At 58.2% G+C, this 14,849-nt stretch overlaps 1 non-coding gene across 1 annotated transcript; it reads right to left on the bottom strand.

Annotated features, from left to right (window-relative positions):
- Positions 1–3,421: 3,421 nt before the first annotated feature.
- On the bottom strand, positions 3,422–3,574 carry LOC139603583 (5.8S ribosomal RNA). The gene has a single exon (XR_011683739.1). It is a non-coding gene; the product is annotated as a 5.8S ribosomal RNA (ribosomal RNA).
- Positions 3,575–14,849: the final 11,275 nt, after the last annotated feature.

A 14,849-nucleotide genomic window follows, 5' to 3' on the forward strand; every position in this document is an offset into this window, starting at 1 on the left:
AGGGCCAACATCGAGTTGACCTGGGTACTACAGCAAGGACATGGTGGAGTTTTGTCAGGAACAGTCACCTTCACGATGTCATCCGGTGCTTGTTCACTGCGGACCTCAGGCACTGGAGGCAATGCCTCTGGTGTACCCTCTTCCCCCTTCCCACTGCCTCCCTTCTCAAGTACATTCTGATCATCGTCCTTAGGGGGACTAGGATTTAAGTCGTCCCCCTCACTCAGTTGTGGTGTAGGCCGTTCATACACCTCAGGAAACCCGTTCAACACCCCCCCATTAACAGAAACATGAACCACCCCCTGTACATGCTCCTGCAGATCTGACCTATACAGTTCTAAAGAAAAATTCGCCAGCAAGCCCAATTCATTTTCTGTCAATTTGGTGGTTGTAGATGTTACAAAATCATCTTGGGAGGTCTGAGTGCCCACCGATACCCTAGTAAGGTGTAACGGCCGCCCCCAGTTTCCTCCTCCGAGGAACGGATTTGGATTTGGAATAGCTGAGTCATGACCGGAGTCAACATCGGGAATGGAATGGGTGGTCAGCCCACCTCCGAATGCGTCGCCCCTGTCCGACCGGGGGGCCAGGTTTCAGGTAGTAAGCCTAACGACTTAGACCGAGAAACTTGTTTCACCGAAATTTGGAAGGAACTGTTGGGCTGGTGAGTCCCAATGGCTCCCAGACTGGGGCAGAGATCGACTTAGTCACCCTGTTAAGGGCTTACCAGTGGGACCACGAGGAGGTGCGATCTCTGCAGCTATGCCCAGTTGTAAGTAGACCTTCTCCAGCCCTCGTGCACATCATAATTAGATGACGACACATTTGGCATTAAGAGAGTCATAGTTACTCCCGCCGTTTACCTGCGCTTCATTGAATTTCTTCACTTTGACATTCAGAGCACTGGGCAGAAATCACATCGCGTCAACACCCGCCTCAGGCCTTCGCGATGCTTTGTTTTAATTAAACAGTCGGATTCCCCTGGTCCGCACCAGTTCTAAGCCGGCTGCTAGGCACCGGCCGAGGCAGGGCGCCGGCCCGGGGGACCCCCCCGGGGACCTTCCCCCACGCGAACCGCTCGGCCGACGCTGACCACGGCCACGCGCGCACCGGCCGTGCGCTCTGGGGACCCCGCTGGCGGGAACTGACGGGGCGGTGGCGCGCGACGACGACGGCACCGGCCGCCGCTGGGGCTCCGGCCGCAGCAAGGTGGACGGCAGGCGGAGGCGGGGGCAGGCGGCGCCTGCCGCAGCAGGGGCAATCCATGGGAAGGGCCTGGCACGCGTCTAGAGTTGCCGCCATGCGCGCGCCCCAGCGCCCGGGCGGGCCACGCGGAGCGCACTCACCCACGCGCAGCGCCTCGTCCAGGCGCGACACGCGCCCCGGGATCCCACCTCGGCCAGCACACACCGGCCCTCACCTTCATTGCGCCGCGGGCTTTCAACGACGGCCCCCGACTCGTGCACGTGCTGGACTCCTTGGTCCGTGTTTCAAGACGGGTCGGGTGGGTAGCCGACATTGCCACAGACCCCGGGCGCCCGAGTGAGGCCCATCAAGCTCGGCCTGGCGGTGCCATGCGGTCGGGGTATTCTGAGGACAGTTCGCCCCGGTCAACTGCAGCGCCAGGGGCCGGCAGGCCCAGCCCCCGCACCCCTGCATGAAACGCCGCGCTGCGAGGACACCGCCCCCACCCCCCCCACCCCAGGAGGGAGAGGAGGGGAAAGTGACGCCCCCTGCCCCGGCGCCACCGACGGGGGGGAGGAGGGCGCGGCGGCGGTCCTCTCCCTCGGCCCCGGGATTCAGCAAGACCTGCTGCCCGGTGGCTGTAACACCCGCCACTGCTCACGCGGCACCGGGCAACCTGCCCGCCGGAGGCCTTCCCAGACGACCCAGAGCTGGGCGCGGCGCACCGCCGTGGAGGAAATGCGCCCGGCCAGGGCCGGCCGCCGACCGGGCGGGGTGGTCCCCGCACTGGCCCGCCCCCCCCGGCTGGCTCCCGCGCACGGGGTATGCCCAGGGGACGGAGGGGAGGCGGAGGCGAGGATCTGCCAAACCCGCGCCGGCCGACCGCAACTCGCCGGGTTGAATCCTCCGGGCGGAATGCGTGGGCCCCACCCGTTTACCTCTTAATGGTTTCACGCCCTCTTGAACTCTCTCTTCAAAGTTCTCTTCAACTTTCCCTTACGGTACTTGTTGGCTATCGGTCTTGTGCCAGTATTTAGCCTTAGACGGAGTTTACCACCTGCTTTGGGCTGCATTCCCAAGCAATCCAACTCCGAGAAGCCCCGGGCCCGGAGCGCCGGGGGGCCGCTACCGGCCTCACACCGTCCGCGGGCTGCAGCCTCGATCACAAGGACTTGGGTCCCCCAAGAGCGCCGCTGGGGAGGGGGGCTTCTGTACGCCACATGTCCCGCGCCACACCGCGGGGCGGGGATTCGGCACTGGGCTCTTCCCTCTTCGCTCGCCGTTACTGAGGGAATCCTTGTTAGTTTCTTTTCCTCCGCTGACAAATATCCTTAAATTCAGCAGGTCACCACGTCTGATCTGAGGTTGTAAGCCCAAAGCTCGGCCACGCCGCAGACGGGGGTGTGCGCGGAGATGGCCGCCTTGTCTCCCTCGCCCGTTACGCCGCCCGCCCCCCTATTCTCCGCACTCCCGGAGGGAGCTGGAGAGAGAGAGCGCGCGCGAGCGAGCGATGAGGAGATGGAGAACCCCATCCCGGAGACGAGAACCAAAAAAGGGAGCGCGGCAGAGACGTCCCCGCGCGGGAGGACCAGCCGGGTAGTGGTGCGCGCGACGGCCTCGGTGGGGAGAGAGAGAGGAGTGACGGCGCCCCTGGGCGCGCCCCGAGACAGCGACAGAGGAGGAGGGGGCGGGCGAAGGGAGGAGGGGGTCGGAACCCCCGTCCCCGGCGCTCTCGCTCTCGCGCGCAACAGCATGGCACGGTACCGCCGTGGTACCCACCCACAGACAGTTGCCTGCGCTCGGGGGAGGCCAGGGGCGAGGCCCGCGCCTCACCTCCCCTTCTCGCCCTCCTCTCTCTTTATCTCGGCCCTCGGCGGTGCATTTCGACGCCGTCTCTCACTGTCCCCAGGCCGCTGCGCCACCGCATCCGCGGCACGGTCCCGGCGAGGACGAGCTCCGCCCCAGCAGCTCGCTGCATTTAGGGGGACGAAGGCCCTGCACGGTGACGACGACGACAATGACCGCGACGACGACGACGACGCCCACTGGGCCGCAGGGAAGGGATCGAGGCCACCTAGGGAAACGTTTCCCTCGCCGAACCCGACCGCCTTCCCGCCGGGAACCGGCGGGACGATGCCGCCGCCACCGCCACCGCCACCCACCGCGGGCAACCGGCCTGCGAGGCAACCCCAGCCGCGCTGCCAGGGTGGCCCCCGGACGGCGATTGATCGTCAAGTGATGCTCAGACAGGCGTAGCCCTGGGAGGAACCCGGGGCCGCAAGTGCGTTCGAAGTGTCGATGGTCAATGTGTCCTGCAATTCACATTAATTCTCACAGCTAGCTGCATTCTTCATTGATGCACGAGCTGAGCGATCCACCGCTAAGACTCGTCTGCCTTTCAGGCACCGCTCATGCTGAGCGGCCCTTTTTTTTGTTACTCTGGCGCCGAGGACGCGTGGGCGTGCACCTGGCTTCGACCATACAAGCACACAGAAATGGAAGGGGAAAAAAAAAAACTGGAGACCCACACTCCGATGGCCAGCCCAGAGGCAGGGGAGCCCGCGCCCCCGCCCGCCTCCCCCTGTGAGCAGAGACGCCGACCTCACAAACGCTGTCCTTCAAAGGCGGCCCAGGCGCCCGGGCTCGGCCCGGCCTCCGTGCGGAGTGCCACGCAGGACGCGACGGAACGCGGGAGGGCACGGCAGCCCGCCTGCTTCTCGCTTTGACGGGATGACACGCACAACACACATGGCTTGCAGCCGGGGGCGTGCGGCCATCGGCCGCCGCACACAGTGGCTCTCCCTCGGCCCCCGACACCGCGGGCCTCATGGAGCGCCGCCGCGCCGCTGTACGGCCAGCTTTTCTCTTCCCCCACAGCACGGCCTTTCCCCCGGGCTTGAGATGGCACGCAACGACCACCAGCCCCCGCCGGTACCCCTCCCGTGGGACTGCTCCTTTGCCGGGCAGGCGAGCGACTGGCGGATGCACTCCGCCGCCAGCCCTGCAGGCAGGTGCCACCGAGACCGAAACCAGTGTCACCGGCGCCCGGGGCGGGCTGGACAGCAGACCCCATCGCTGCTAGAGCCGCACTCCCAGGATCGCCACCACCGCGTCGCACCGCCAGGGCCCCTTCCCTTGGGCACACACCCAGCGGAAGGTGGTACGGTGCTGAGCCGGGGGGCAACGCCCGCTCTCCTCGTTTGCACGCGGAGACCGGGCGGGGAGAAGCGCCCCCGTGGCCACCCCGCACGCCTTCCTGCGGCCCACACGCAGCTGGGAAGGGCGATGGAGGATGCGACAAGCGGGGCCCAGGACAGGACCGCGGCCGGGCGATAGCAGGCGCCTTCCAGCTGACCATCCCCGCAGGGAGGGACACCCGTCGAGCGGTGGCGCTGCCACCGCTCGGCATGGGGTCGCCCGCGCTCGTGGGCCTCGGCTGCTGGATGGCCCGCATAGCGCTCGCCTCCCATGAGCGAGCGGTTGAGCCAGGGGACGGCCGGCGGACAACGGTGTGGCCAGTGGGCATTCGAGGAGAAAAGGCTGTCAAGGGGAGGAGAGGCGCCGGACGTGCCAGATGCAGCACCGCATGCACCAGAGACCGCGGCAGCGGGCCGAGGAGAGAGAGCACAGGCGGGCCCAGGTGGCCGCGACCCCGCGGCTGAGGAAGGGCAGAGAGAATGCGCTCTCTGCCGGCGTCGCCTGTTACGACGAGGCGAGCAGGTCGACCCCCACGGCCGACAGCGCGCCGCGGCCTCTCCGCCGAGGATGGGCCGCGGGGGGAAGGGGGGCAGGGCGCCCCTCCCCGGCACGGCACGGTTAACCCCTGCGGCCTGTGGAGGGACAACAACGGCGACGGAGGATTACAGCTGGTGATGATGGGACAACCACTGCAGGGGATGGCGGGATTAGCTGCTCCCCACCCCTCAGTGGCGCCCCACACGGCCACCGCGTGGCACGCCTGCTGCCACCGCCGCCGGCACCGCTGCTGCGACGGCAGGCCACGCCAAGCCGCCCAAGTCTTTAAACCACCGCCCGGCCCCGCTGGCCCCTTTTGGCAAACCCGCAGCATTTGACGACGCCGAGGGAAAAAACCTGGGGGGACCACCGAGGCGTGGAGCACTAGGTACCTTGCCCTGGGGCGAGGGAAACGACCTGCATGGCCCCGCCGGGTTGCCTCCCCCGCTGCCGCCCTCGGGGGAGCGTCCACCGGCGGGGGCGCGCCCAACATCTGCCGCCACCACCGCCACGTCCTTCTCGGGGCCCGGGGTTTCCCTCAGCAGCCAGGCGCTGCGCAAACGAGAGGACCAGCATGGCTCAGGCTGCCCCACCAGCGCGGGGAAAGCGGGCCCGACCACCGAGCACACCTCAGGTGCGCACGTGCACGCGCGGCACAAAGCGCAGCCCGGAACACCCGGAGCCCTCTGCCTTGGAGTTCCTCTGCCACACACGAGAGGGGGGCCACTCAGCCTGAAAGCGGGGAACTCTGCCAGCCGGCAAAAGCCCCGCTCCCTGGTGCGGGAAGGGCTGGAGGAGCCGCCTGCTCCGAGCCCCGAAGGCGCACACGCCACCCGGCTCCCTCGCCCTTTCCACCTCGGCCGCTGAAAGGTGCCACGGCCGGATGGACAGCCGTCACTTGACGGGCGAAGCAGTGACAGAAGGGACGGGCGCGCCTTCGGGAGGGGCCGTGCCGAGCACCCCTCCCTCCCAGCACCCGGGTGGCTTTCTCACGCGCACACCGAGGAGAGCCAAGCTTGGGAGAACTCGGGCCGTGCCACGGCACCCGCACGTGCCACGCCGGCGACCGGCATTCGGCGGTGCCGGCCGTGGCAGCAAGAGGCTCAGGAGCCCGCGGCCGTGCCCCCGCTCTCCGGCGGGGATGGACCGGCGGCAGACCGGTGCAAGACCGGGGTGGGGGGGGCTGGTGTGGGGGGCGGGGGGGCAAGCCGCTGCTACGGCGGCCAGCGTGCCATGCTTCTAGGCCCGGCCATGACGCGCGGTGCAGCGCGGGGAGAGCCCCGCCCGTGCGCACCGTGGTGGGCACGCGTGGCACGCTTCGCCGCGCTGAGTGGCTTTTTCCCCCTCTCCCGCTTCCGACCCCCAGCGCCTGGAGGTGCCGCGCGCCTCCGGTCTCTCTGATTCCCCGTCAGCGGTGGTCATCATAGTAGGCACAGACAGTACCATCGAAAGTTGATAGGGCAGACATTTGAATGGGTCGTCGCCGCTGCGGGGGCGTGTGATCGGCTTGAGGTTATCTAGAGTCACCAAAGCTGCTGGGCGGGCCCAGGTTGGTTTTGGTCTGATAAATGCACACGTCCCCGGAGGTCGCTGCTCGTCGGCATGTATTAGCTCTAGAATTACCACAGTTATGCAAGGAGCAGGAGAGGAGCGACCAAAGGAACCATAACTGATTTAATGAGCCATTTGCAGTTTCACTGTACCACCCGTGTGTACTTAGACATGCATGGCTTAAGGTTTGAGACAAGCATATGCTACTGGCAGGATCAACCACGTAGCCGCCACCCACGGCGGCGCTGCGAAGCGTCGCGCGAGCGCCCGGACGCGCCCGGCCTGCCGGCGAACTCGCCCCGCGCCAAACCCCTACCGCCCTGGGCTCCTTTTGCCGCTCCGACCTGCGGGAGCAGCATCGCGGACAAAGACATGGCAGCAGGTGGCGGCATGGCAGTGACAGGTGCTAGTGGCAGGGACGGCGGCCGGCCACATCGCGGCCCGGCGTTGCCTGGGACGGGGAACGGCGCCACTCGCGAGAGACGCCCCTCGGTGACGGCCGACCCCAGCGGCCGGCCCTTCCCGCGATGCCGCGGGCAAGGAGCCGGGACCGCTGCACAGCTTTTCGCCACTCGAATGGAGCGCGAGGCTTCCTCTCTCTCTCTCTCACAGTTTTTTTCCAGGGGCCCGTGCCCCGGTTCGAGACTCAGCCTCAAGCTCAAAATGGACGCGCACGGTGCACAGAACAGGGCTTGGCCGGGGCTGACCCGCCCCCCCCACACAAGCTGAGAAAAACCCGCCCGCCGAAAGGTCGCGGGCGAGCGACTGGCCGTCAGCGAGGTTGGGCCAAGCGGGGCCCCGCTCACAGGGAGCGAACACTGTCCCAGCGCGTCCCCCCACCGGGCCGCAAAGAAAGCATCGGATGTGCTAGAGGAGGCAGCGACCTGACGAGGCGGGCGCGGCCCGGACACCAAGGCCCCTTTACAGCCAGGGCGGCTCGCTCTGCAGCAGGCGGCGGAACGGCAAAGGAGCGCAGGGACCGGGCTCTGTTCCGCCCGCGCCGTATCGGGTTCGAGCATTTTCGCCCTCTCTCTTTTCTCTCCTGCCTCTCTCCCTTCTCGCGGCTCAGCTCCAGCCACACTGCCGCCCGGCGCTGCTTGCGGCCGGCACCCACATGGGCGCTACCCGGACCAGGGCCTGCACCGGTACCTCACGTGGTTTTTTAAAGACACCTGAAAGCTCGCGGGGCCACGCGGCCATCACACAGCTCGGGACGGTAAAGACGCCCTTCCCCAGGCCATCGGGAGGGGCGACACCTCGCCTGCGACAGGAAGCGAATTGGAAAGGAGACCGCCCTGCCCGAGCACCGGACCCCCCCTGCCGTGGCTTCCCTGTGACAGAGAAGCCTCAGAAGGAGAGCCGGCCCGCCGGGGGCCCTCTCTGACGCCACCTGAAAAGCCACATCGATCAGGCGCGGCTCTGGGAAGGAGCTGCGCCAACGGTGACCAGGGCCCCACGGCCACGGTCCTGGGACAATGGCGATGGCCGCCCAGCCCACCTGCGGATCGCATTGCTCGCGGCAGCAGAGGAGCGTGGGGGGTGCCACCACCCGTCCGCGGCGAACAACGGCTTCCCTTTCGGCTAGGCAACGGCGGGACTGGACCGGCCCCTGCTGGGCCAGGAGGGGATTCAGCGGCCCTCCCACCCCTTCCAGCCCAGGGAAACCGGCCGAGCGTGCGAGAAAAAGTTCCACCAACTTGGCGCCACGGGCCACTGGCTTTCACCTGGCCTCGTGGCGGTCGGCTTTCCCTTCTGGAAAAAAAAGCCGGGGGACGGCACGACAAAAAAGGCACACGGACGCACGTTTGCAACAACCCGTGCTAGCCACGGGGGCCGCGGGGCCGGGGACCCGGGACGGGGGGGGGACGGGGGGCCTCACTACCCCCCCACGACGGACCCACCGGCATCCCGCTCACGCCTTTGTCGCAACGCTTCTTGGTGCCGCGGCTTAGGGCTGCGAGAGAAAAACAAAAAGGCCCGCGGAGGCCTGGCGGGCGCCCCCCAACTCCGCCCGCCTCAACAAAAAGCAACGGACCCGGCGCGGCAAACCCGGCCCCGCCCGGCATAAGCGGCTCAGTCAATCCGGCCACGACCGAGGTAGGCAAGGTGCCGCCGCCTCGCCCGAGACCAGTCTGGGGGGACTCTCCCTCGGGTGCCAGGCCCATAAAAAAAAAAAAACTAGGCCAAAAAATTCTGCCCGCCACAACGCGGGTCCCTGGCTTAAGGCCAAGGAAGGGGGACGGCTTCTACAATGCGGGCCGGGGACCACCGCTGCCGCCGAGGCAGACCCACGGGCCCAAAACAACAGCAAATGATTCTGGAGCAGAGGCATTGCTTGGAGAAAACTCTCCCCTGCTCTGTCTGGGCAATCCTTAACCAGTGTGTTACATGGCTCTTGCTGCCAATTTCTTGCTCAACAGTGTGATAGATGAATCTGATTCGTGCTAACACTTGTAACTATATTTTAAATATTTTAGAAAATATTTCTTAAAAATTAAGAGAGGAAAAGGATATGGAATTAGTGACACAAAACAGATGTTTTCAGATGTTCATGAGAAAACAGAATGCAGGATATAGTTTGAGATAAGTAACATCCCAAAAGGCAATAGGCCTCAGGATAACTAAAGAATCGGCCTTGACATGGACAAAATTGGGATGATTCCAGCTATCAATGAATTAATAAGGCTTCTTTTTGGAATATAATGCTGGCTTCTATAACACAAGACTTGGGGTGCATGTGCAGCTTGTGGGGTTGTTCAAAGGACAGTGATGATGAGGAGAAGCCTTCGTGGGAAGCGACCACCAAAACCAAAAGACCCCTTAGAAACAAGCAGAGCATGTACTGTGCAGTACAGTGACATAGATTTCAAGAATCAAAAATAGGAGGAGATTGACAGAAAATTAATGAGGAATATGTATTAGCATCCAGTCTATAAGCCGTGATTGGATTCTTTATCTTTTGTATGGGAGGCAGGGTGAGAAAACCCCCCTGGATCCTGACTGGTTTTGCTTATGCTTTATCCAAACCACTGCCAAATTATTTTGTATCTGCTTGATTCTATTTGATTGCATGATTTCATATAAAATTGCTGCTCAATTAAAATTGCTGCTAAATTCTAATGATGGTTTATTAAATTAGACCTATAGGGACCTCATTCATAACAACAGCCCACCTCAGTCACCTACCCGTTGGGACTGTGCTTTCTACTGAGCCAGTCCTGCCAGAAAAGCAGCTTTAAACACACCTCCAAGAAGGCACTGATCCAGATAAAGCACATCCATTCCCCTCTGCCCAGGGCCAGTCCCCTGTACATCTGGCAGCCTGCAAAATCTAACACCCCCTCAGGCTCCAACACATTGTTCCAGCCCAAAGCATAAAGGCAATTTGTTTTGTTAAAGCTGAAGTAATTCCTGCAGGTCCTCGGCCATCCAAGGCAAATGCTGCCACTCCGGAGGGAATCCTGTGACCCTGAGCATTTGATGGTGACCACACCAAAGCAAGAGGTGGCTCCTTCAGCAGGAGAATGGCACATGGCAATGCTGTGCCTTTGTGTCCCCAGCCTTCCCCCCATTGTTTCAGCAATGGCAGCTACACTTAGGCAGCTTCAGCAGAGCTTATTTGTGGTGGCTGAGTGCAGATCAGGACTCCCAGCCCACCTCTAACAGCAGCTTGCAATGACAACAGCACCTGCACACTGAGGTCTTTTGCTGGAGCCAAGCCTGTCACAAGCACACACCCTCTTCAAACTTCCCATCAAGCAGAAAGGAGAAGAGCAGGAAAAGGCTACCTTTGGACCAGTCTTCCCCAGCTCTACACATGGGCCAATTCTGGGGAGAAAAATCCCACCAGTGCTGGCCTTCTTCTTCATGGTGAGAAACTTCTCCCACAGGAACTTCGAGGGAAGCAGCTGAAAGGCAAAAATAAACCAGCTAGAGCCTCAGAGTTGGGCTTGTTCAGAAAGGCTTTTCTTCAACAAGTGGCACTGGTGAACAATTTGTGATCGCATTGTCCAGGACAGTCCTGGGAGCCCTGGAAGTTGCTTGCTGAAATACTCAGCACCAATAAATTAACAATACAGAGTGCAATACACATACTCCAACCACATGGCTCTGTCCCATCAGATTCTCCGTGATTGCATGTGACATGGTTGGGGATTTCTGCTCGTTGGGCATTTCTTTCCTCTTTAGGTTCATTGCATTGAGGCAGTGACCTTTTCAAAGAATGGGGAGGAGCTCTCAGAACTGCCCTGACTCCATCCCTGTACAGCACGGAGAACTCACAGCAAGGAGATATCACTGCTGGCTGAGTCCAAGAGAGGCAAGAAAGGAACCTTGTACCAAGAGTGAGGAGCACAGGAATGTGTCCAAGCTGTAGTTCTCTCTGGTAATTAGCATTTGTTTTCTCTCTCTGGGCTCACAGACCCCTGCAGAGAAGAAAACAGAGGGATCTCCTGGACAGAGCCTCAGCACTGGGGCATCTTCAGTCAAGTGAGCTCCAGACACCAAGGGACCTTTGTGGCCCTGGCTCCAGGGAGCAGGAAAGAACTGTACAGCCCTCAAGATTCCTACCAATCCAGAGCTTTCAAGAGAAGCCAACTCCTTTGGGAGAGATACCATCAACACACGGTAAACCAAAATCAGGGGACAATTCCCAGCACAGGAAGATTTCCACCATCCTGCAGAACAAAGGTGTGATGGTGTTCACAGGGGTCTTACGATGAGGGAAGAGACGAGGATCTGACTCCATGGTTCAGCAGGCTTGATTTATTATTTTCTGATATATAATTTATTAAAACTACACTAAAAGAATAGAAGAAAGGATTTCATCAGAAGGCTAGCTAAGAATAGAAGAGGAAGGAATGATAACAAAGGCTTCTGGCCTGGACTCTCTGTCTGAGCCAGCTGGGCTGTGATTGGCCATTAATTACAAACATCCAACATGGGCCAATCAAAGATCCACCTGTTGCATTCCACAGCAGCAGATAATCATTGTTTACATTTTGTTCCTGAGGCTTCTCAGCTTCACAGGAGGAAAAATCCTAAGGAAAGGATTTTTCATAAAAGATATCTGGGACACAAAGGTGCTGAGACATTTTCTTCTGGGCGTGCTGCAGCAGATAACTTGCTTTGCTGTACACTGTGTCTGCAGGGCTGGATCTGTGCCCACACAGGAGCTGGGAGAGAACAGCTGCTTTGGAAGCTCTTCCAGCTGGGACCAGCCCTGTCTCACAGGGCTTTGGGCAGAGTCTGAGCTTCCCCCCCAACATGCTCAGGTGCCCAAGGCCAGCTTGGTCTTGACACCAGCAGGGGGCTATTTACAAATCACAAACGGGACAGGGCTGCTGTGGAACTGCCTTGAGCTGTTTTATTTTCCAGCATCACTCTCATTACATGGTTATGACAATGGGAAGATGCCAGCAGCTCACATCCCAGGCAGCAGACCAAGAACTTAATGTTACAACTTCCTTTATAAGTTTCTTGACCAATCACACAAAGCAAAAGCACATTGACAGTAGTTCTATCCAACCACTATAAGCACACGTACCTTTGGTTAAAACAATGCTTGCTTATTTTGAATACAATACCTGCTTGTAAGCCTTAAAGCACAATGCACAGAGCTCCCTTATTAAGCCTTAACCCTCCTAATATCTTGCTAGATAAACTTTTCTGTTCCTTAGGCAGTTATTCTAGACAAGCATTAATATACAGACCACTGTTCTATTTGTCCTTGCTTTTCTACTTTTCAAATAATTTTTCTGCTGGCCTATCTCATGGCAGCTGCTTAGCTCTAATCACAGTTCTACTGTATCTGAGGCTGCCTTTTGCAGCTTTCCCAAAACCCACTGCTTTTGTAGATTCCCACAGTTCCCCCTCTCTGTTCACCTCAAAAGAAACCTTCATAATTGTGTCGTTTATTACTTGCGTTTCATAGCCTTACTAGAATATTTCTGCTTATTACCTACTTAAAGCATTTTCTTGCTTGCACTAAAGCAGGGGCAGGGAGAGCAGGGACACCAGGGCAGTTTGCAGCCTTAACACAGCCCAGTGGGTACTTACAGTGAAAGATGTCAGTCTTTCTCTGGACAAAAGACGAGGTGTCGAGGTCTTCTTTGGGAATCCAGAAGCCATTTTGAAGGCAGGATCTCCCAGATGAGTGACAATGCCTCAACAAAACTGGAAGAAGCAACAATGGAACTCTGAAAATCCAGAACTCAATTCATGGCAGATTCAAGGCATATACTGGTGCTAAAAATTTTCTATGATTTGAAAGTAGCTAAGTGCTTGTTTGGTGTAAGTAGCTAGTATGTTAGGCCTCTAGTTGGACTTTATTTGAACTATAGGGCTGCCTTGTGCAATTCAAAGATGGATCATAATGAAACCTGGAGCTAAAAATCTGAACATTAAGAATAGTTAGAACAGACAAAGCTGCAGTTTAAATATTACTTTAAAATAGCTGGAGTGGATATCCTCTTCTTTTGGCTAAAGCACCCCTGCTCTCTCAGCTGCTCCTCACAGGACTTGGGAGAGACTGGAATGTTATGGCTAATGGCTTAAAAATTGTTATAAAGGACTTTCTGCCCATTGGGACAAAACTGTATAAAGAGGCTGTGACCACCCAAGCCCACCCTTCCCTGAAAATGCCTCTGGACTGGAACTTGGCACTGTGAGTTAAGCTGCCGAAGGGAACTTGAGACAAGACAAAGGTGACACTATTGTCCCATTAGCTCAGGGCTGGGGAGAAGTAAACAAGGCTGCAGAGAAAAACCTATCCACAACAAAGCCAAACCCAGCAGCTGTGCTGAAAATCAGCTCTGTCTGCCTTCAAGGTGGGCAAGTCATAGCCACAGACTCGTCTGCTGAGGCCAGGTTTGCACACAAACCTCCCATCCAAGACCTCCACAGTGCCCCCAGACCCATTCCTGAGGCCTTGCACCAGACGACTGCAGGGCACGCAAAGTAACACAACAGATCTGAAAATCCAGAAGCCAATTGATGGCAGACTCAAAGGACAGACAGATGCTAAAGATTTTATATTATTTGAAAATAGTAATAGACAGAGTCCAACTTGCCCCACCCCAGGGAGGCACCTGGGAGGTCCCACCTTGCCCAAATCTGCATGAATCCATTGGAGTCTTACGTTTTGGGAGACCTCACCACAGAGAAGACCAGAAGAGGATTTTATGGTATGCCAATGGGATCCATGGAATGGTGATGTTTTTCACTTCATCTGTCTCTGTCACTCTCCTTCTTCCCCTTCTTCCCAACCCCCCATCCCCCCCCCCCCGCCATCCTCCCCGCTTCTTTTTCTTTTCCTTTCTCTCTCTCTTCCTCCTATTTACTGTAACATAAAATCCAGACTATTGATTTTGGCATATGGTCTCGTTTGCACCTCAATTCACAGGCCTCTCCCTAATAATTGTAATAACCAGATGATAACAACCCACTGAAACTTGATGAAACTTGAACAGACCTCATTCACCTTTCAGCAGTTTAAGCAACCACTATACGAGAAAAAAAGTATAGACCAGTACATTTAGAAAATGTTGCATTCCTTCAGTGCAAAAAAAAAAAAAGCACAATCAGTAGAGCATATATTGTTCATCCACTCAGCTGTGCATTGTGGTGGTGTTCACAGGGGTCTTAGGATGAGGGAAGAGATGAGGATCTGACTCTTGATTTATTATTTTATTATATATATTCTATTAAAATTATACTAAAAGAATAGAAGAAAGGATTTCATCAGAAGGCTAGCTAGGAATAGAAAAAGAAAGAATGAATAACAAAAGCTTGTGCCTCAGACAGAGAGTCCAAGCCAGCTGACTGTGAGTGGCCATTAATTAGAAACAACTCTAGGAGACCAATCCCAGATGCACCTGTTGCATTCCACAGCAGCAGATAACCATTGTATACATTTTGTTCCTGACGTCTCTCAGCTTCTCAGGAGAAAAAACTCAAAGGAAAGGATTTTTCATAAAACACGTCAGTGACAGTGCAGACCACTGAACTGCTGCACCAGAAGACGGGCATTATCCCATTATCCTGTATTTCCCTTTGGCATTCTCTCTCAGAGCGCAGATGAGACAAAACCAAAAAGTTCAACTTGAGTCAATCTTTACCTTCAAAGGAAATTCAGGAACTTTCTGCAGAGGCCAATGCTCTGCACGTTGATGAACTCCTTGCAGAGGCCAATGCTCTGCACGCTCAGGAACTTTGCAGAGGCCAATGCTCCGCGAACAATTCCCCTGGCGAATCGCCCAGTGAAGCCGCCTGCAGGAGCCCAGGCTGCGCACAAGCAGCCAGGGCCGCGTTCTCAGGCAACTGAGGCCGCGCCGCTGTCACAGACGCTGCCGCCGCCTTCGTGGTTTCCAGGCAGCCGC

The sequence above is a fragment of the Agelaius tricolor genome, unplaced genomic scaffold, assembly GCF_023055355.1.
Source record: "Agelaius tricolor isolate 1412-34295 unplaced genomic scaffold, bAgeTri1.0.p SCAF_39, whole genome shotgun sequence".
NCBI lineage: Eukaryota > Metazoa > Chordata > Aves > Passeriformes > Icteridae > Agelaius > Agelaius tricolor.